Source organism: Balaenoptera borealis (genome assembly GCF_965194805.1).
Source record: "Balaenoptera borealis genome assembly, chromosome: 11".
NCBI lineage: Eukaryota > Metazoa > Chordata > Mammalia > Artiodactyla > Balaenopteridae > Balaenoptera > Balaenoptera borealis.
In genome coordinates, this window is record NC_138868.1 from 47,155,482 (window position 1) to 47,177,712 (window position 22,231).

The window sequence follows — 22,231 nt, forward strand, 5'->3', positions numbered from 1 at the left end:
GAAATATTTAATTTAGGAAGTAAAACTTCTACAGAATCCCACCCCCCGCCAGAGGTAACAGCTGTTACTAGTAAAATACCTTTCTCACAGTTGGAAATCTTGCTCTTACCAAAGGACTTGACATGCCTCACAACCAGATCTCAAAAGGCAATGCAAAAAAAAAAAAAAAAAAGGCAACGCAATGCTTGGATTCCCTGAAGAATAAATGATGAAAGATTATTCAGAGCAGAAAAGGTGTACAGAAATAACTGGGTGAAAAGATTAAAAGCTAAAGGATCTAATTCCCAATCATATTTTCTGCTCAGGGGTTCATTTGCCTGAAGCTATCCAGGATGCTTGACTAAGGGATGGCTAGTGTTTACTTCAGTGGAATAAATGAGCTCTAGAAGTTAACCTTCGTTCTTGGTTAAGTATTCATATGTTGCAGGTTTTTTTTCTTTTTAAAAAAAATTTTTATTAGAGTATGGTTGATTTACAATGTTGTGGTAGTTTCAGGTGTACAGTAAAGTGAATCAGTTATACATATACATATATCCACTCTTTTTTAGATTCTTTTCCCATATGTTGCAGTTTTCTTTTTTTTTTTTTATTATTTAAAATGTTTATTTATTTGGCTGCACTGGGTCTTAGTTGCAGCATGCGCGATGTTCATTGCGGTGTGCAGGCTTCTCTAGGTGTGGCGCACAGGCTCTAGAGCACGTGGGCTTAGTTGCCCCGTGGCATGTGGGATCTTAGTTCCCAGGGATCAAACCTGTGTCCCCTGCATTGGAAGGCAGATTCTTAACCACTGGACCACTAGGGAAGTCCCTGCAGTTTTCTTTTTAAAAGGAAAAGTGCTGTCTTGAGGCTAAAAAGGGTTTCCCATTCCTAGCAGGCCTCTTGACATGGTGGATAGCAACAGAAAATAATTCAGTATTTTTGTGCCCATTTGTACCTGTCAGAATGGGATAATAATATCCGTCAGGCTCCCCAGGGAGATGATGAGACAATTGATTGATTTCTTCTTTGTTACTTGCTTTTGAAATCAGAGGGGAAAATCTAGACTTAAGGCCCTTTAAAGGAAAGAACTGTCCTTTCTAGACAATTCTTGGAGAGTTTCTTTAGAAAGAGAGCCTTTCTTGGAATGCATTCTGGGGCTTAATAACTTTTACAGTCAGAAATTCTGAACTCTTTCAAATGCATATGACAGAAACCCAATTCAAACAAGGTGAAAAAGATAAGGTTATTGTCTCATTCCTCTAAAGCCTGACAAAGGTGGAATTGGCTTCAGGGATACAAGTTCCATCAGGAACTATGACTGGATTTGAGAAATTCTATTTCAGTATCTACATGTTGCTTGAGTGGAGAAGGTGCATTCTCAGAAGTTGTGGAATGGCCATGTTTAGCCATATGCATGTCGAAACACTGAAAGCTAGGCTTCAAAGACAGGGGATACCAAAACAGCTGTGCAGAGAGAAATAGAGATGAGAGATAGTAAGAGGACTATCAGGATCACAGTTCTTGATGGTTTTCCAGATTCTCTTTCCTTTCCCTTTGTATCCTGGCTACCTTGGGGCTTTGCTAAAATGCCTTCTCCTTGCACTAGTTTAAAGTGAATTTCTCTTTCTTGCAACCCAAAGAATGATGACTATTATGATCTGAATGTTTATGTTGCCCCCAACCCCTACTGTGATGCTATTTGGAGGTGGGGCCTTTGAAAGGTGACTAGATTTAAATGAGGTGATGAGTGTGGGGCCTCCATGGTGGGATTAGTGCCCTTCTAAGAAGAGGAAGAAACACCAGAGCTCTCTTTCTCTGCCATGTGAGTAGTCAGCAAGAAAATAGCTATCTGCAAACCAGGAAGAGTCTTCACCAGGAGTTGAATCAGCAGACACCTTGGACTTCCCAGCCTTCAAAACTGTGAGAAATAAATGTCTGTTGTTTAAGCCACCTAGTCTATGGTATTTTGTTATAGCAACCTGAGCTGACTAGGACAATGACTGAGACAACTACTATGAAAATTAGTGATGGCTTTTGCTGTATACTTTCTGCGAGATGTAGAGAAGCACCTCTCTTATACTGAAACTTCCCTCCCAAAGGTCACCAACTTCTAAGTGCAAAACCCAATGACTTCTACTCCCTTTTCATTCTTCTTTGCCATGTTGACTGTCTTTGCCTTCTGGAATCTCTCCTCTCTTGGCCTTTGTGATCCCCCCTCAATGGATTCTCCTTTTACTTCTCTGACAGTTCTTTTTCAGTATCCTTCACTGTTTTCTTTTATCCACTTGCCCTATATATGTGATCTCTAAGATTCTCTTCTTGGCTGCCTTCTTATCTTGCTCTGCCCTCTTTGCTAAATACGTTTATCTACTCCAGCGATTTTCTCTTGCACTCATAGGCTGATGACTTCATTTATTATTCATAGCCTTAAAGTTTGCTGAGCTTTAGGTCCTAATTTTTACTCTCCTGGTGAATATCCCCACCTAGATACTGTGCAAACACTGCAAAAATGTCCCAGACTGAACTTCTCCTTTCCTTAACCTGGTCTCAAATTGCTTTTCTAGCCACCAGTCCCTTCCATACTGAACTTCTCTTGCAAGCCACACTGTCTTCTAGTCTCCAGCCCAGCTTTGTAGACTTCCTTTCCGGATACCTCTTCCCTTCTCCCCTAGGCTCCTTTTCTTGGTACTCCCTTCCTACCACAGCTTTGCTCCCATTCTCACTTTCTTGTCTAAATCTTGCCTTGTCCCGGGGCTGGTGGTGGGATGAATTGGGAGATCGGGATTGACATATATACACTAATATGTATAAAATAGATAACTAAAAAAAAAAAAAACAATGTCCAGAGAAGGCCAATAAAGTAGCCTTTAAAACTTGAAAAAAACAAAATAAATCCTGCCTTGTCCCAATATTCATCCTCCTTTCAGCCTTGCTGAGCTCCTCTTTCCCGGGACATGTCATGCATTTTTACATCTCCAAGATTTGTTTATGGTTTCCTTCTCCCTGGAATGCCATTTCCCCACTGTTGTTCTATTTAATTAAATCCTACTCATCCTTCAAAATCCAACTCAAATGCTAATTATTCCATGAAGGCTCCCTGACACATTCTGTCAGAACCAACCATTCACTTCTTCAGGCTCCCATAGAACCAGCAGAACAAGTGCTATCAATCTGACTTGAGTTATTTCTAGTTATGTATTTTCCTTTCTCTCCTGGTAGAGGATGATTTTTCTTGAGGGAAGGAGCTTTCTTAACAGTGCACTGCACAATTCAGATACTCAATAATATTTGTCAAATTGCATCGTGGAAGAAACTAACTGGAAAAACTGCAGAGATCTTTGATAAGAGGCAGTGTTGCTTAAGAAAGACAACACTTTGGGGGCTGATTTCCCATATAAATTCTTTTCTGTTAAAAAATAGAGTGAGAGATGGGGCAAAAGTAGATTAGGGCAGATGCCCTCTTAACTCCTCTTGGTAGGTGATTGAATTTGGCCTTTATCCTACAACCCAGGTGGGTCTTGCCTTTAAAATGTCTGCTTGGGGAATTCCCTGGCGGTCCAGTGGTGAGGACTCGGCACTTTCACTGCTGTGGCCCGGGTTCAATCCTTGGTCGGGGAACTAAATCCCGCAAGCCGCGTGGAGTGGCCAAAACGGACAAACAAAACCACAACAACAACAAAGTCTGCTTGGAATAGTGAAGATTTCTTGAAATTTGTATCTTGAGAGGTTTTGTTCTTTAAGTAAGCAAAAGAGAGAACTCTGCACTGACAACATTATATGGTCTTGATATGTGATGGGGCCCACATATGTGAGTAACTGGTTTATGAAGAAATCTCAACCTATCAGGGCATAAGAAGCAGTAAAGCATGCTGGTCAGGAGCTTGGCTCTGGAGCAGGACTGCTGGGGTCTGAATTAGGCAGATTAACTTGCTGTGCTTCAGTTGCCTCTTGTGTCCACTGGAGATTGTAATGGATCTACTTCACAAGCTTATTATGAGGATTAGACAAGATAATATATGTAAAGTTCTTGAACAGGCTAAGCACATAGTAAGCACTCGGTAATTGTGAGGTATTATTATTATTATTTTAAATAAACTTATTTATTTATTTTTATTTGTTTATCTTTGGCTGCACTGGGTCTTCGTTGCTGCGCGCAGGCCCTCTCCAGCTGTGGCGAGTGGGGGCCACTCTTTATCGCGGTGCGTGGGCCTCTCACCGTGGTGTCCTGTCCCGTTGCGGAGCACGGGCTCCAGGCACAAGGGCTTCAGTAGTTGTGGCACACGGGCTTAGTTGCTCTGCGGCATGTGGGATCTTCCTGGACCAGGGCTCGAACCCATGTCCCCTGCATTGGCAGGCAGATTCCCAACCAAGGCGCCACCAGGGAAACCCGGTATTATTATTTTTGATTACCACTTTCAAGTATGATGTGGCAAATCCCCCTCACCTGTACCTTAATGACATTCTGGGCAGATTCTATGACTTGACAACTAAAACTCAGTTCAGTCTGGTTTAAAATGTCAATCTCATGATTGGTTCGAAGCTCTCCACCTGCCCCAGTATAAGCTAGACTTACGGCAGAGGAGATCAGTGGACTTTTTAAATCCTCGTCCCACTCTAGTGCCCTAGAGGGCAAGTGGAGGCTGAGTCATACCCTGGGACACCTTGTCCCCTTCCCTGTTCTCAGGAAGGGGTCAGAGAGAAGGATGAGGCACTCAGAGGTCTTCTCATGTAGCTAGTTGCCTCTTGCTGGAGAGGCAACCCTGAAATTACTACTCTGGTTCAGTTTTGTCCTGCTACTGCTGTGGCCTCTGATGGAGTGGTAGTCTCGACCCAAATGGGTTCACAATCTCTTTATGCACATATTCAGTTTTACCCCAGATACCTCTTTAGTGATAGATTACTGAAGCACAATTGGTGCTGGAGAGGAGACTGGAAATGATGCTTGATTTTCTTGTTGTTGTTATTGTTCTGACAAGCAGGGACAGTTTACAATCAGAACAAACTCTTATTTCCCACAGTGCCTGTTGAGTAATCTCCCAGGGAGGATGTGTTATAGAGCTGAGAGTGGCTGAAGCAGATCAGAGACCACAAGGCCAGATGCTGCCCACAGGGCTTCTGGATTTCAAGTACTTTAAAAAGAGCAAGGGGCTTCCCTGGTGGCGCAGTGGTTAAGAATCTGCCTGCCAATGCAGGGGACACGGGTTCGATCCCTGGTCCGGGAAGATCCCACATGCTGCAGAGCAACTAAGCCCATGTGCCACAACTACTGAGCCTGCGCTCTAAAGCCCACGAGCCATAACTACTGAAGCCCACTAGCCACAACTACTGAAGCTCACTAGTCACAATTATTGAAGCCCATGTGCCTAGAGCCCGTGCTCTGCAACAAGAGAAGCCACCGCAATGAGAAGCCCGCGCACTGCAACGAACAGTGGCCCCCGCTCGCCGCAGCTGGAGAGGGCCCGCGCGCAGCAACTAAGACCCAACGCAACCAAAAATAATAAATAAATAAAATAAATAAATTTATTTTTAAAAAAAAGAGCAACAACCCAAAATAATATTTATTGGATATCTACTAAAGCTAGGCACTTAGTATACATTATCCATTCTACGTGATAAGGATTATTAGCTCCATTTTACAGACGAGGATAGTGAAGGTAAGAGGAATTAAATCAATTGTCATTATTTTGAGGGCCCTGTTTCTTGCTTAATTTCTATAGCCAAAAAAAAAATCTAGTTAAGATTTCAGAGAGGCAATATAAACAAAGTCATATTTTGGACATTTAGGAGATAGCTCTGATTGCTAATGTTAATTTTTTTCTGATGCAAATATATGCCTTTACTTTGTATCAATTCACAAGAGCCATAAAATGTCCATTTTTGCCATCCTTACAGTTTTTTTCACTACAGAGAACTAAAGAAAAGAAAAACCTTATTGTTGCTAAGTTCAACGGGGACTTTTTCTATCCTTTTAAAATGTGTCTTCTCTATTCGTGTGTATCTCTTCACCTTAACTGAACGAACTTTTTCATTACTAATTTACATATTCCATTGAATAACAGTGTGTTTTAGGGTGACTCTTCCAAGAGCTATTGAGGAAAATATGTGTTATGGTTAATTTAAGATTTGCTAGTGACTTTTGATTTCCTTTGATCTCCGATCCAAGTGGTAAAGCGCACTGTGTGTGATACACTCACACCTGGTACAGAAACCAGTGCTAAGGGCATAATTAGAAGTTGACAATGGATGTGATAATCCCAATTCATTTTTCTTTTTCTTTTTGGCAAGACAGTAATTGGCTGGAAATTTAAAATTCTCTTTTTAAATCCTTAAACAAATCACTCCTCCGAAGTTTTACACTTAATCACTACCATCTATCAGCCACCACCTATTCAATGATAAATATGTACAAAAAGCTTGTTGTATACCAGGAACTATTCAAGGTGCTGGAGTACTGTGGTAACCAAGGCAGACAGGGTATTTGCTTTCATGGTGCTTAGGTCTTATCTAGGGAGACAGACAATAATCCAGTAAGTAAAATTTCAGATGCTGTAGTGTGAGGAAAATAAGACTAAATGTCATGAGACAGAGTCATGGGAGGAGGGCAATATTAAATAGGATAGTCAGGAAGGACTGACACTTGACTGAAACCTGAATGATGAGGAGGCAGCTGCTCAAAGATTTGGAAAAGAGCCTCTCAAACCAAGGAACCAGCTGGTGCAGAGGCCTGAGGAAATGTGTGGCAACTTTAAATGTTTTGGGTACTGAGAATGCAGGCCGTCTCTCCAACCAACTCCCCGCCCCTGCCCCAGCTCCCCACCACACACACACTGATAAGAACCCAGCAGTAAGTACAGTGAGAGATTGGAATATTTTACTTAACTTCTGGAAGGTGAAAGATCTGGTAAGGAAATAAGCAGAAGTCAAGAAGAAAACGAAGATGAATTGGAACCTGAAAGGCCTACTAAGAAGATTTTTCTATCATTAAGGTGGATTCTAGGAAATTTAGTTTTGTTGATTTAGTTTTGTTGATTCAATAAAGTTACTGACTAGCAAGGAATCCACCCTAAGTCACTCTTCTTCTATGCTTAGTGCATCACTCTATTTATAACTAAATGTTTCCTGAAGTAAAACAGAAAACAGCCACTTTGCTCCCTGTATTCATGCTTCTCAACAGAGATCCCATAGTAGATTTTCTTACATTTGTGGTAAACTATTTTTAACCATGCATCAAGGGAATAAAAATAGTTTTCATGTGATTATGTCTTTGGAAGTCTGGCACAAAATGTGATTTCACTTAGAGAGTGTGGTGTGACAGCTGTAAATCGTCACATTCCAGCTTAATGCTTCAATATTGTATTTTCAGTGTGACTGAATGGCTGGCTTTTTCCGGCTTTGACTGCCTTTTCTATAGAGAAGCTGGCACTCAGACAAATCCCCTGAGACACCCTCACAAAGAGATGCTGACAGATGTCTGTCTCTCAGAGGTTCTAACTGGGCAACATTCCATGCAGACATGCTGGGCATGAGCGTGGGTGTCTGTGTCTGTTGGTCTATGGGAGAGTCTTCTCATTCTGTCTTGCCAGCAGCCAAAAGGCATGGAGAGCCCTTTGGGATGGGAGTTCTGCCCTGGGGCCAGCATGCTCAGGTAGAATGGCACTGAGCCAGTTTAACAGGGCAAGGAGTCTTACTCAAGGAAGCCAGAAGTAGTGCAGCAGGCTGGAGAATCAAACCTTTCTTCTCATTATATGGTTGGGTCATAGACTAAGTGCTTAATAAATAATTGGTCCTGTTCAGGCACTCTCCTCGATACGTGTGGTATACAGATGCTTAACTCAAGGAACTCACCCTAACTTGTTCAGGGAAATAGCCTATAGCAGCCAACCCTTTTTTTAGCCACTGCACCCCAACTCCAAGACTGCTTACAACTCATTCAATGAATTTTCAAGTAGTTGTATCAAGTACTTTCTTCTATGCCAGGCATTGTGGTCTGCTTAAGATAAACAGAAATAAAAAGACAGATTGTTCTAGGATTAATATTGTATATACAAAAATGTTATAATGGTTATCTTGGGGGAGTAGAATTAGATAGAGATATGGACAAAGACTCAAATTTTACTTTTTGAACTTTACTATTTGAACTTTTTGTAACATTTTTTTGGCAGTGATTATTTTTTGTAACTCAACTAAAATCTTCTGAGCAACTGTTTGTGCCAGGCACCTTTCTGAGCTTTGAGAAGACAGCAGTGAATGAAGCAGAAAAAGTCCCCTGTCCTCAAGGAGCTTACATTCCAATTGGGGAGTAATACAAAACAAAAAATCTATACAAATGTGCTATTATAATATAATGATAAGTGATGACATGGCCCATGGAAAAAATAATTTTTAAAAATAAAAGTGTTCATTTTTAAAAGTTCTTCTATTCTGACTTGTTCAGATAATCTTGACTCTTTAGAGACCAGGATTCTGTACTGGCCTGGGCAAATAGCAGCACTGAGAGAAACGGGCCAGAGGGCCAAACCTCAAAGCCTTGAACCATTCGGACTCTTGCCAACACTCTCTCCATCCAGCACAAATGAAAAGGCAGTTTGAGATGCCTGCGTTCTTTTGGCACAAGAGTGATGTCAATCCAGAGAGTCTGACCTGGCTGGTTGTTCTTGACTGGAGCCCAGCTCTTTTCCCACTCAGTTTGGGGACAGAACTCGCTGCTGTGCCAGTATGTGAAGGTGCCGAACCTGCCTAACCCACATACATAGCCTGCTTCTTCTTTCCAGCTTTACCAGCTGGTTTCCATTGGCTTCTGGCCTGACTTGTCTGACAGCTGCCTGAACACTGGGACTTAAAAATTAGTACTAAATGCCTGAGTCCAGCCACCACATTCCAACCTATTTCTAGGACAACATCTTCTTTCTTTGGCTCCCTAAGAAACTACTCTTCTTTATCTGTTTCTAAACTGTTTCCATTCCTAGTTCAGGCTGAGGTCTCCTCACCTGGAAGTACAAAACTTAGGGGTTCCGGTTCCTGCTCACAGCCAAGGAGAAGATGCTGTTTTCACTAAATTCCTCTAGTCAAAGAAGAGGTAAGATTTGATATGATATTAAAGAAACACAATAAAAATTGTACGCATACTAACATTACAAACATTTAAAAAATCTTCTTTGTTTTTATTCCAATCATGAAGGTAACACAAGCCTGTTGCAAAAACTTTAGAAAATACAGTAAAAATAATTTATACTTTAATAAATTATTTTCATTTTTATCTATTCTTGTGCTCATATGTTTATTGCTGTTATTGGTTAAATATATTATTCATGCATTTGGGACAAAATTCCAAAAGTAAAATCTCACTGTTTCCCTGCCACCCAGTTCCTCTCCCTGAAGTGAACTGTTTGTTCATCATAGTATCCTCTTCTTTTTTTAGTGAAAACTTTTATATTTAAAATTACCAACTGGACTCAGTTTAGATAATCCCAATTTTGTTGGCAACTTCCAAAGCACTGTCATCAGGAGCCAGTTGAACATATGCTTCTTCTCTCCATCAGGCCTTATCAGGGTGTTCACCTTGGCCACGTCAATGTCATAGAGCTTCTTCACAGCCTGTCTGATCTGGTGCTTGTTGGCCTTGATATCCACAATGAACACCAGTATGTTGTTGTCTTCTATTTTCTCCATGGCTGACTTGGTAGTGAGGGGGAACTTGATAATGCCATAGTGGCCAAGTTTGTTTCTCCTAGGGGCACTCTTCTGAGGACATTTGGGCTGCCTTCTGAGCCACAGTGTTTTGGGCGGTTGGAAGGTGAGTGATGTCCGGATCTTTTTTGTGTGGCTGTGGATGACTTTCAGCACTGCGTTCTTGGCCTTCAAAGCCTTTGCTTTGGCTTCAGCTTTGGGAGGGGCAGGGGCTTCCTTCTTCGCTTTCAGCACCATCTTTGTGAAAAGCCACAGTATTCTCTTATAATCCTTTTCATTTCTGTAAAATCTGTAGAAATGTCCTACTTCAATAAACCTTTCTCTGCTTCAAACGCCGATGTTTCAGTTTATTTGGCCTCACTGTGCAACAGGCACATGAACTTTGGTAACAATTTCTTTTCTGATTTTAATACTTTAATTTTTCTTGCTTTGTATCTTAGTCAATCTAGCTAAATATTTGTCAATTTTTTTTTTTTAAGAACAAGCTCTTGGTTTTATTTATTGTTTTTCCATTCTATATTGTATTTGTCTCCATTCTGTTCTTTATTACTCCCTTCCTACTGCTAGCTATTGTTTTAGTTTGCTCCTTTTTCAAGTTCCTTAAGGTGTAAAGTTACTTTATGGATTTACTTTGCCACTCTCTCTACTATGTCAATGAAAAATCAAATAACAATCAAGCTAAGAAGAAAGAAAAGAGAATATTATTCAAGACAAACTGAGGATTATAACCTGGGAAACAGATTCTCAGAAACTCTGAGAACTGCTCCATTGATCAGGAGTTAGAGATGCAGTTTTATACATTTTTGAGACAAAGAATTAATGTATCATATTGAAAGGTTAGCATTGTGCACACAGTTCATCAGTTTTTTTGTTTTTTGTTTTTAGTTATGCATGTACAGAACAAGCCCTTGGTCAATGTGACCCTGTGTATGAGATGAAAAAGAAATATTAATCATAGAATTACAATGCTGGCATCTGAAGAACGGGACCAGCTTTTTCTCAAAGTTTGATTTCATCCTCCTGCTTTGAGAAGGTCTGGGTAATGTATAATGTAGATGCACAGTGCACATTGGAAAAGGCCCACCATAAAGGGGTCATGTCATTTGTTTTTTTCCTTTCTGTCTTAGTTTGATTGTCCAGCCATAGAAAATTTAAGATTTTTCCTCACCAACTATATATGTAGATATTATTATTATTTACTATTTTATTTAAAAATTATCGTACACTAACACAACGTTGTAAAGCAACTATATTCCAATAAAAATTAATGAAAAAATAAAAATTATCATACAGTATAACTGATTTTTTACAGTACTGTTCTCTGAATATTAGCAAATATACAGATGCGCATAACCAATATCACAATCAGAATACAGAATAACTACTTGTTCTGTTAATCACTGAGAGATAAGTGGTAAAATCTCCGACCATAACTGTGATTTGTGTATTTATTTCTTTCAGAATTGTTGCCAGTAGTACAAAGAATTTTTTTCTTGAATCATTTGAGATATAAAGTTACTCTTTTTCGTTTTGTAATTAATCAATATTTTTATGATAGATATTTCAAAACTATGTAAATATTCTATTTTCATCAAACTTTAAATTTATTCATTGATTTTTTATCAACATAAATTCATGATTTCATATTTTATCCAATGAGTTATAGTCTGTTAATATCATTATTTATTTTGGGGACCGCCCTGGTGGCACGGTGGTTAAGACTCCACGCTCCCAATGCAAGGGGCCCGGGTTTCATCCCTGGTCAGGGAACTAGATCCCACATGCATACCACAACTAACAGTTCACATGCCACACTAAAGAGCCTGAGTGCCACACCTAAGGAAACCACCTGCCGCAACTAAGACCCAGCGTGACCAAAATAAATAAATGAATAAATATTTTTTTAAAATATATCATTATTTATTTTGCAACTCAAATTATACCCAATTTGGCCACTGGAGCCTCTTCAAGCTGGCTCTTGTCCTTTTGATGTCCCTGTCATTCTTTGAGCACTTCCTTGATTCTTGTACAAGATGCTCCAGACTCATCTTGTATTTTTCCATGCCTGTAGTTAACCCTGTAATTAGCCATTTCTCCAAGAAGTGAAAAATATTACTTAGAACCAAGATTTTTAACACTAAGTATATTCATTGTCCTTGAGGTGTCACTGCCCCAGGCCCTTTTGGTAGACACACTCATTTACATTTATATTCATTCCTACTTCCATCTATCTATCTATTGAAAACCATGATTTCAGACCGATACCTCCAATTTCAATACCCCCAACATCACAAGTTTCAGTCTACTTTTCTCCCTTCACATGTTTTTAACTCTAATGATGGTAAGAAAATCCAGGCCACTATTATCCTAATATTGTTACTTATTTTTTAATCAATCTACCAGTTTGTAACCAATCCCTTATTGCTGCACCCTTCTCTCTCCTGTGTAGATGCCCACCTTATCCCATTTGACTCCAACACCTTGCACCAGGTTGCCCTATATGGATGCATTTTTCACCCAGTTTTGACTCTGACTCCCAGTACCAGGCTAGTACCATCACTGCCCCCTGTGTGGACACTCTCCTCAACCTTCTTTGGCTCTGAAAACCTGCTTTGAGCCGCCCCTCCTCAAGGATACCCTTGTCACCTGATGTGCAGAAGAGTTAATATAGAAGGCCTGAGGCTGCTATTGCTAGAAGGGATTATATACAAGTTTGGTCCTTGGCTGGCACCTGGTACCTTGGATTTCAGGAAGGTTCCCACCTTCCCCATACTGATAAGAATGGTTCACTGTGCCCAAACTCTTTGTATAAATAATGTGGTTTATCCTTAACAACTTGCTTTCCTTGTGGGAATCTGGAATTTTTGTACATACAGGCATGGAGTACCTTTGTCACCAACTTTTGATAAAAACCTTGGGTTCTGAATCTTATGAGTTTCCTGATAGATAACATTTCACACATGTTGTCACAGTTTGTTGCTGGAGGAACTAAGCACGTTCCCTGTGATTCCACTGAGAGAGAACTCTTAGAAGTTTGTGCCTGGTTTCCTTTGAACTTTGCCCCATATCCCTTTCTCTTTGCTGATTTTGGTTTGCATCATTTTGCTGTAATAAATCATAGCCATGAGTATGACTGTGTGCTAAGTCCTGCTAGTTAATCATTGAACTTGGGGGTGGTCTTGGGACCTCTGACACACCTGGCTTGGGCTCTGAAACTCCACACTGGGCTGCTTCTCTATAAGGACACCCTCCCCACTCTGCTTGGGTTTTAAACCCCTATGCTGACCGAGTCTCCTCATTCTGTCCAGGCTCTGACACCCTACACCAGCCCACCCCATTTCAGGGACAATGTCCTCACACTACCTGTTTCCAGTTTTTAGCTATCGTGACTAAAACTGCTATGAATATTTGTGTATAAGTCTTTTTGTGGACATGTATTTTAAACTATACTTAAGAGTGGCACTGCTAGGTCATAAAATAGGTGTTTGTTTAGCTTTATAAGAAACTGCCAAAACTTTTTCCAAAGTGGTTGTACAATTTAATACTCCCACCAGTGATATATGATTACCAATTATCCCGTAAAAACTATATAATGAAGAAAAAAAAGTCTTTTATAGTTACCCATCTTTTTTTGGCACTCTTCATTCCTCTGTAGGTCTGCATTTCCTTCTGCCATCATTTTCCTTCAACATTTCTTGTATTTTAAGTCTGCTGATGACAAATCTCTGAGTTTTTGTTTAACTGAAATATCCTTCTTTCACCTTTATATTTGAAGCTATTTCTGCTGGATTTAAAATTCTCAGTCCACAGTTTTGATTTTATTTTCTTTAAGCACTTTAAGGAAGTTGTTCCATTTTCTTCTTATTTGCATTATTTTTCTACAAGAAGTTTGCATTCATTCTTTTTCTGTTCCCCTGAATGAAATGTGTTTTTTCTCCAAACCCCCTCTGGCTGTTCCAAAGATTTTCTGTTCATCTCTGGCTGTCAGTATCATCATGACAGGTCTAAGTGTGTTTTTCTTTATATTTATCCTGCTTGGGTTCAATTAACTTTTTGACCTTTGGGCTTATTGTTTTCAACAAATCTGTAAAAAAAAATTGACCATTATTTTAAAAAGTACTTCAAATATCCTAATTTTTCTCTTCTTTCTTTCTTTTTTTAAAATTATTTATTTATTTATTTATTTATTTTTGGCTGTGTTGGGTCTTCGTTTCTGTGCAAGGGCTTTCTCTAGTTGTGGCGAGCGGGGGCCACTCTTCATCGCGGTGCACGGGCCTTTCACTGTCGCGGCCTCTCTTGCTGCAGGGCACAGGCTCCAGATGCGCAGGCTCAGTAGTTGTGGCTCACGGGCCCAGTTGCTCCGCTGCATGTGGGATCTTCCCAGACCAGGGCTCGAACCTGTGTCCCCTGCATTGGCAGGCAGATTCTCAACCATTGCGCCACCAGGGAAGCCCCTCTTCTTTCTTTCTGAAGTTCTAATTAGACATATAATATGTTGGACTCTGCCTTTTTCTCTCTGTGCTACAATTTGGAAGATTGATTTTGCCCTGTCTTTAAGTTCACTGGCCTTTTTTTTTGTAGTGTCTAACTCGATGTTAAACCCATCTAAATTTTTCACTTCAGGTATCGTATTTTTTAGTTCCAGAATTTCTGTTTTGCTCTGCTTTACAGGTTACATTTCTTTAGTGGTATTTCTTGTTTGTCCCCTTATTATGTTCATGGTTTCCTTTAAATCCTTAAACATATTCATAATAGCTTTAAAAAAAAAGTCATTTCTGGGTCTCTGTTGACTGATTTTTCTTCTAATTATGGGTCACCTTTTCCTGAATCTTTGAGTGCCTAGTAATTTTAGATTGCATGCTGAACATTGTGGATCCCATGCTATAAAACTTCTTGATTTTATTTTCTTTTTAAAAAAATTGAGCTGTGGCACAGCAGAGGAAATCATCAACAGAATGCAAATGCAACCTACTGAATGGGAGAAGATATTTGCAAATCATATATCTGATACGGAGTTAATATCCAAAATATATAAAGAACTCACACAACAACAACAAAAACAAACAACTCAATTGAAAAATGTGCAGAAGACCTGAATAGACATTTTTCCAAAGAAGACATACAGATGGCCAACAGGCACATGAAAAGATGTTCAACATCACTAATTATCAGAGAAATGCAAATCAAAACCACAAAGAGAATGACTATTATCAGAGAATGACTACTATCAAAAAGACAAGAAATAATAAGTATCGGAGAGGATGTGGCGAAAAGGGAGCCCTGTTGGTGGGGATGTAAATTGGTGCAGCTGCTATGGAAACCAGTATGGAGGTTCCTCAAAAAATTAAAAAGAGAACTGACATGAGATCCAACAATTCCACTTCTGGGTATTTATCTAAAGAATACAGAAACACACATTTAAAAAGATAAATACACCCCTGTGTTCATTGTGGCATTATTTACAATAGCCAAGATATGTAAACAACCTAAGTGTCTATGATTGGATGAACGGATAAAGATATATACACAGCGCAATACTATACAGCCAGAAAAAGAATGAAATCTTGCCACTTGCGACAACATGGATGGACCTTGAGGGTACTATGTATGCTGAGTGAAATAACTCAGGGGGAGAAAGACAGATACCATATGATTTTACTTATGTGTGGAATCTAAAAAACAAATGAACAGACAAAACAAAAACAAACTCACAGATACAGAGAAAATATTGGTGGTTACCAGAGAGGAAGGGAAGTGGGGAGAGGATGAGATGGGTGAAGGGGATCAACTGTGTGGTAATGGATGGTAACTAGATGGTAACTAGTGGTGATCACTTTGCAGTGTATACAAATATCAATTTATAATGTTGTACACCTAAAATTTATATAATGTTATATATCAATTTTACCTCAGTAAAAAAAATTGAATTTTGTTCTGTAGACAGTTAATTTACTTGTGCATCAAATCAGTCCTTTGAATCTTGTTTTTAATCTGTATTAGTGTATGTCTAAAGCAGCCTTTTCTCGAGGGTTAGATTAGCCCTAATACTAAGGCTTTGCCTTTCTGGTGTCTTTTCTGAATGCCAAACTTGGTCATGAGCTTTTTTCACTCTGGTTTAGTGGAACTTTAATGTCTTCCAGTCCCATGTAAGCTCTGGAATCTCCACACAGCTCACAGCTTCCCAATATCTGTTATTTCGCGAGCATTTTTCTTTGCTCCACCTCATGTGGTCTTACGCTGGCTTGTGCAGGTTTTCAACCAAAAACCCAAGGAGATTCCTATGCAGCTATCTAGAGCTTCTTCTTTGTTCCTCTCTGGTGTCCTGCCCTGCAATTCCAGCCTTAATGGTAGCCTTGAACTCCCATCCTGTTCTCTTTGGCCTAGTAATACCACTGTGCCCTCTTTGGGCTACCCCTTCTTGTGCTGTGGTTCAGAAAGTGCCTATAGGCAGAAGACCATGTAATCATGAGACTCATTTGTTTCCCTTCTCTCAAGGATCATAGTCCTTGACTGACTATTGTTCAGCATCTAAAAACAGTTGTTTCAGATATTTTGCCTAGTTTTCTAGTTCTTTGCAGTGGGAAGGCTGGTCTGGTACCAATTACTTTGTCATGGCTAGATAGGGAAATCTCAAATTGGCTTTAGGTTTTACATTATATTTTAAGAGGCTTTTCCAGTGGTTTCTCTTGGGGAGGGTGAATAGTGACTTGGAAGGAAGTATTGGGTATTCTGGGTGTTGGTACTGTTCTGCCTCTTGACTTGTAGATACCCCTCTTGAGTCTGTGAATATTCAGCAAGCTGCAAACTTAAATTATGTCCATATTTCTTTATGTAAAATATATTTTAATGTCTTCCTTATTCCAATATTAATTTTAGATTCTTAAAAAAGCTTTTCAACTTTTATTAGATAAATATTTGCTATGCTTGCACAAAGGCTAGACCTCCAGGGCCTGTGAGTCAAGATTAAAAGCAGAAAAGCACTGTGTTTGCTCTAGAGATTAGGAGGGGGGAGAAAAAGTGAGGTGCTGACAATAAGAGGGAAGAACAAAAATGTCTAGAAGAATTTATTAACTGTCTCTCTGTTTCTCTTCAAACAATTCAATAATCTCTACATTGTTCATTATTGTTTTGTGGAGTAGATTTTCCTTTGGGTGTGTGATGGGTGCTAAATTCTGTTTTAAGTTTGCACAGGGATAAAATCAGAGGCTTTCTTATAGGTTATACTAAGAAAGGTCTTTTTGCTCAAGATAATAAAAACATTTTTTCTATCTTATCTTTCTGTACTTTCATAGTTCTTATTATTAAATTTAAAGCTTTAATATCATCTGATAATTAATTTTGTATATAGTATATGATAGATATCTGATTTTAAAAATTGGTTGGACAATTATCCTAGTACCATTTATTAAATAATCTATCTTTTTTTCTTCTGATTTAAAATGCCTCCTTTGAGTCATCTGGGACCCACCAGCATGCACTGAATCGATCTGGTTGTGCCTTACACAGACACACACACAGAGGCATAATGATTGATTTTTTAGAATGAGTTCCTCTAGGATTGCCCTTTCTTTCTCTAAATTAGCTTTTTCTTTAAATTTAACCTTCAGTTTTGAGTCACTTAGTTGGCTGTTGCATCAAATGATTCTTTGGTTTTACAGGTTGTCTCCCAGTGATGCCAGATGGGATCAGCACAGCCCCAGGTGCTAGTTGCTAATGCCTATAAAATAACTCCCCCCACAAAGGAGAATCATTTAAGAGTTCTTTGGACTTCATCTTCAAAAGTAGCCAAAGAAGTCAAGTGACAGGTTATCCCAGAAAATCTTTTGCAGTTAGTGAAATTAGGGTACAACTAAGGACATTCAGAATACCACACACACAGTTTAGGTATTCTTGGTATAGTGGTGGGACAGCAGTGATTATAGAATGAAAGTAATTAACATGTACATGCTCTGTTGGGGGAGACTAAAGGAAAACAGGTGTTCAGCCTAGAAAAACATTTCTCAGTGGATTTCCTATGAAGTCAATGTGTCTTGGGTTTAACTTTGAAACAAATCACAAAGTTTTTAAATTGAAAAAAAAAATAAAATGCCTCCTTTATCATATACTAATCCCTATGATTATGTGGGTCTACTTGATCTCATTTGTTTACCTACATTTTTCCTGACCCAGTACATCCCTGTTTTAATTACTTTATAATATTTTTTATATTTCCTGATACAGGTCTACCCCCTTCAGCCTTCTTTTTTCATTTGTGCATTTAACTATCTAGTGATCATATGCATTTGGAGAGCTTTCATGTATCTCAAAGGCATTCACAAAAGGTACAAAAACATATTGAGAAAGGCACCATGCAGAATCACCAAAGGGGCTTATAGTCTGGTGGCAGATAATAAGTAGACAATTAGGGGATTTCCCTGGCAGTCCAGTGGTTAAGACTCCATGCTTCCAATGCAGGGGGCACAGGTACAATCCTTAGTCAGAGAACTAAGATCCCACATGCCGTGTGGTGTGCCCCTCCCCCCCAACAAAGTAAACAATTAAATATAATTAGATAATTACTAAAATAGAGTCAATCCAGGGGAGGAAGTGCCTGTCATGATTGGTAGGTATCTTTAGGACAACTCTTCTAAGATAAGCAGTAATTGATCATAGAGAAACACTGGGGAGAAGACATTTAAGGCAGAGGGACAACTATTGCAAAGGCACAGTAGCACAAATGAGTATGGCATGTTCAGGGTACTATATGTGGTTTGGAATGGTTTCTTTTATTCATTTGTTTGTTTATTCACGTTAGATTCAGAGTCAGCTAGACCATTTGAGCTCGTGTCAGACCATGAAGGGCTTCAAGATTGTCTCTCAGAGACCACTCTAGCGGTAATATGGAAAATTGCTTAGAGGTGAGTGAGAAGAGAGATCATGAGATCTGAATGAGGAAGGTAAGGAAGAGGAGATGGAGATCTGACTAGACCCAGTGTTTGGATGTGGTGTGAAAGACAAGAGGAATTCATTCATTCATCATTCATTCAACAAGTTGAATTTAATGAATGTTAAATGAGAGTTCTTAGGTTTCTGGCTCAAGCAAAAGGGGAACTGATGGTGCCATCTCCCAAGACTGTGAATACAGGAAGTGTTCAAAGTTTGGAAGGATAAAGTTGATTTCAGATTTGGATATTCTGAGTTTGAGGTGCTTGTGGTACACCCTGGTATAAATGTCTAATAAGTGTTATGCGTATAGTTCGGGCGTTTGAAATAAAAATTTGTTATCTATGTATGTGTAAGTGGTTATTGAAGTCATGGCCAAGATTGCCTAGAAAAAGTTTGTAGACTGAGAAGAGAGTGGATATCTAGGGGAGATGCCAGCTTTTAAGGGAAAGGAAAAAGAAGTTTCCTCCAAAAGAGTTTACTAAGTAGTCAGAGAATCGTCATGGAAACCATGAAGGAGGGAGCAGTTAATGTATTAAGCAATGGAGAGAGGTAGCAAATGACTAAAAACTGAATCCAATGAAAAGAAGCTCACTGGTGACTATAAGGAGAGGAGTTTCAGGTGAGAAAAGATGATTGATAGAAGTCAGGAAGCAAGGAAGTATAGATAGACAGTATCCAAAACAAAATTCAGCATCTTTCCCTCCAATGTGACTCCTCTTCTTGTAACCTTAGGCACAAATATTCCCCTCAGCCTCCTAAACCAGAAATTCCCTAAACACCTAATCCCTTCACTCTCACTTAATGTCCTTGGCTAATTAGGGCATTACTCCCCTACATTCAACTTCCTTAGGTAACATTTCTAATATTCCAGAAGGATAAATCCCAAATATCATGATTATCTATGGATGGTGTTATTAGAGATGATTTTTATATTTTTCTGTTTGCTTTTTCAGCTTTTTCTGGAATAACTAGTATGTATTTACTCATGTAATTAAATAAAAGTTTTAAAATAATTTTTCTCACATTATCTCATATCTGACATCATCTTTGTTTCCAGTCCACTGCCCTGGGTCTAGCTGGGATTATTACAATAACTTCTTAGCTTCTCTTTCTGCTGCTAGTGTGGCACTCCTCTAATTCTGTCACTGGGCAGTAAGGATAAGCTTTGTAAATACAAATCTTAATACATCTTTCTCCAGTTAAAAGTTCTTCAATGGTTTCAGATATCTTTCAGGATTAAGTTCAAACTTCTAGCACTTTGTGATAATGCCCTTGTGTTATCTCACTTTTTTCCATTCTCCTATTCTTTGCTTAAAGCTCCTTTTCAAAGATAAGCAGTGGTTAAGAATGCACCTGCCAATGCAGGGGACACAGGTTCGATCCCTGGTCCGGGAAGATCCCACATGTCACGGAGCAACTAAGCCCCTGCACCACAACTACTGAGCCTGTACTCTGGAGCCCGCGAGCCACAACTACTGAGCCCGTGTGCCACAACTACTGAAGCCTGCGCGCCTACAGCCTGTGCTCTGCAACAAGAGAAGCCACTGCAATGAGAAGCCTGTGCACTGCAACGATGAGTAGCCCCTGCTCGCTGCAACTAGAGAAAGCCCGTGCACAGCAACGAAGACCCCATGCAGCCAAAAATAAATAAATAAATAATAATAATAAAAACAAAGATAAGCAGTAGCTTCTAGCATTCACAAAAGCTGTTTTCTCCTCCTTTCCTTTGTTAATTCCCTCTCATCCTTTAAATCTGTTTAATAATCATTCTTCTTAGGAGACCTTCACTGCAGCTCCATTCTAATTTAGACACTCCTCTCTTCTGCTATTGCAATCTATACACCTCTCAGTGTCATCACACTGTACTAATGAGCTTGTTCATCTTTTCCTAATTTGTTGGCTATTTAATTTTTCTTCTATGAATTTATTATTCATATCTTGTCCACTTTTCTGTTGAGTTGTGCTTTTCTTATTGATTTGTAGTTAATTCTTATTTACGTGACAAATATTTTTTCTCAGTCTGTTCCTAGAGTTTATTTTTTGGTGCTTAAAAATTTTTTTTTAGTAAAATATATCAAGGGTTTAAGTTAATAGTTTTGCATCTTGCTCAAGAAGACCTCTATTCCAAAGATATAAATTTACTTGCTTATGTATTCCTTCTAATATTTTTGTTTTGTTTTTTATACTTATCTCTTGGAATTTGTTTCTGAATAAGCATCATCCGCATTATTAGTCTCTGAGTAATTTTTTTTTTTTTTTGGCTACATTGGGTCTTCGTTGCTGCACGCAGGCTTTCTCTAGTTGCAGCGAGCAGGGACTACTCTTCATTGTGGTGCATGGGCTTGTCATTGCAGTGGCTTCTAGGCGTGTGGGCTTCAGTAGTTGTGGCACATGGGCTCAGTAGTTGTGGCTCGCAGGCTTAGCTGCTCTGTGGCATGTGGGATCTTCCCAGACCGGGGCTCGAATCCGTGTCCCTTGCCTTGGCAGGCGGACTCTTAACCACTGCGCCACCAGGGAAGCCCCTCTTCGTAATTTTTTATGGTTGAAAATCTATTCAACATATTTATTGAATGCCCTCTTAGGTGTTGGCAGTGTCATCTGCTGGGGGATACAATGGTGGACAAAAAGACAAGACCCCTTACCTTAATGGAGCTTACATTCTAGAGGTGGAGGCAGACAATAAACAAGTAAACAAATAATCCAAATAATTATTGCTTTTAATAACGACCATGAAGGAATTAAATGGGAAGCTACCTCTCAGAGTGGTCACTGAAGGTCTTAATATAAGTAGGCAGAGGATGTGTACATAAAACAGTTCCACTGAATGGTTCTCCCATCATTTACCTAACCATTCTTTGGTGTTGGGTTTTTAGATTGCTTCCCCATTTACTATTATACTAAGAAATAATCCCGTTCGGAATAACTCCCTCTGCATGTTTATTCCCACAGAATAGCTTCTTAGAAATTTAATTACTGGATAGGAACAATCAGTATTTTTATATACATTGCCAAGTTACTTTCAAGAGGGAATTCCAATACATTCACCAGTGAGTAAGCTGAATACCGCTCTGAGAGGTAGGAGTGGAAAAAGTAACTGCCAAAAAAGGTACGTTTGGGCTCTGCGAAAGGAAAAGATAAATGCGCTGACCTGGATTTACAAAGGAGGGGTGGCAGGGCGATGACGTGGTAAAGCATTTGCTTGGGAACAAGAAAACTGGATTCTAAACCGATTTCTGCCACCCTGTGACCTTCACAGATTACGGGCTCCTTGAGCCTTAGTTTCCTGAAACTCAGTGGGTTCGGCTCAGGCTTTATGTTTTCCAACATCTTCAGACCAAGCATTGTCTAGCCCCTCCAGATTCGAGACAGATTCTCGAATTGGTAGAGAAGGGAGTTGGCTGAATCAGCATCCGCCGCGAAACTCCAACTAATCACTCCCGGGCACTTCCGCTCGCCAGGACAAAGGCATTACAGTCTCTGAGACCGCACTTCCGGATAATTAAAGCTGCGCGTTGGATGCCTGCGTCTGTGAGTCACACCCGCTGACTCCGGTGCAGTGACTGCGCATGCTCCGCGCAGTCATGAAGCGGGGCGGGGCAGCAAGTGGGGCGGGCGGGGACCCTGACTTGTCTCGCGGTTA

General features: G+C 39.7%; 1 pseudogene across 1 annotated transcript; it reads right to left on the reverse strand.

Annotated features, from left to right (window-relative positions):
- Nucleotides 1-1,163: 1,163 nt before the first annotated feature.
- LOC309605592 (large ribosomal subunit protein uL23 pseudogene) lies at nucleotides 1,164-13,814 on the reverse strand (annotated as a pseudogene). The gene has a single exon. The product of its transcript is annotated as a large ribosomal subunit protein uL23 pseudogene (transcript).
- Between the last annotated feature and the right edge of the window lie 8,417 nt (nucleotides 13,815-22,231).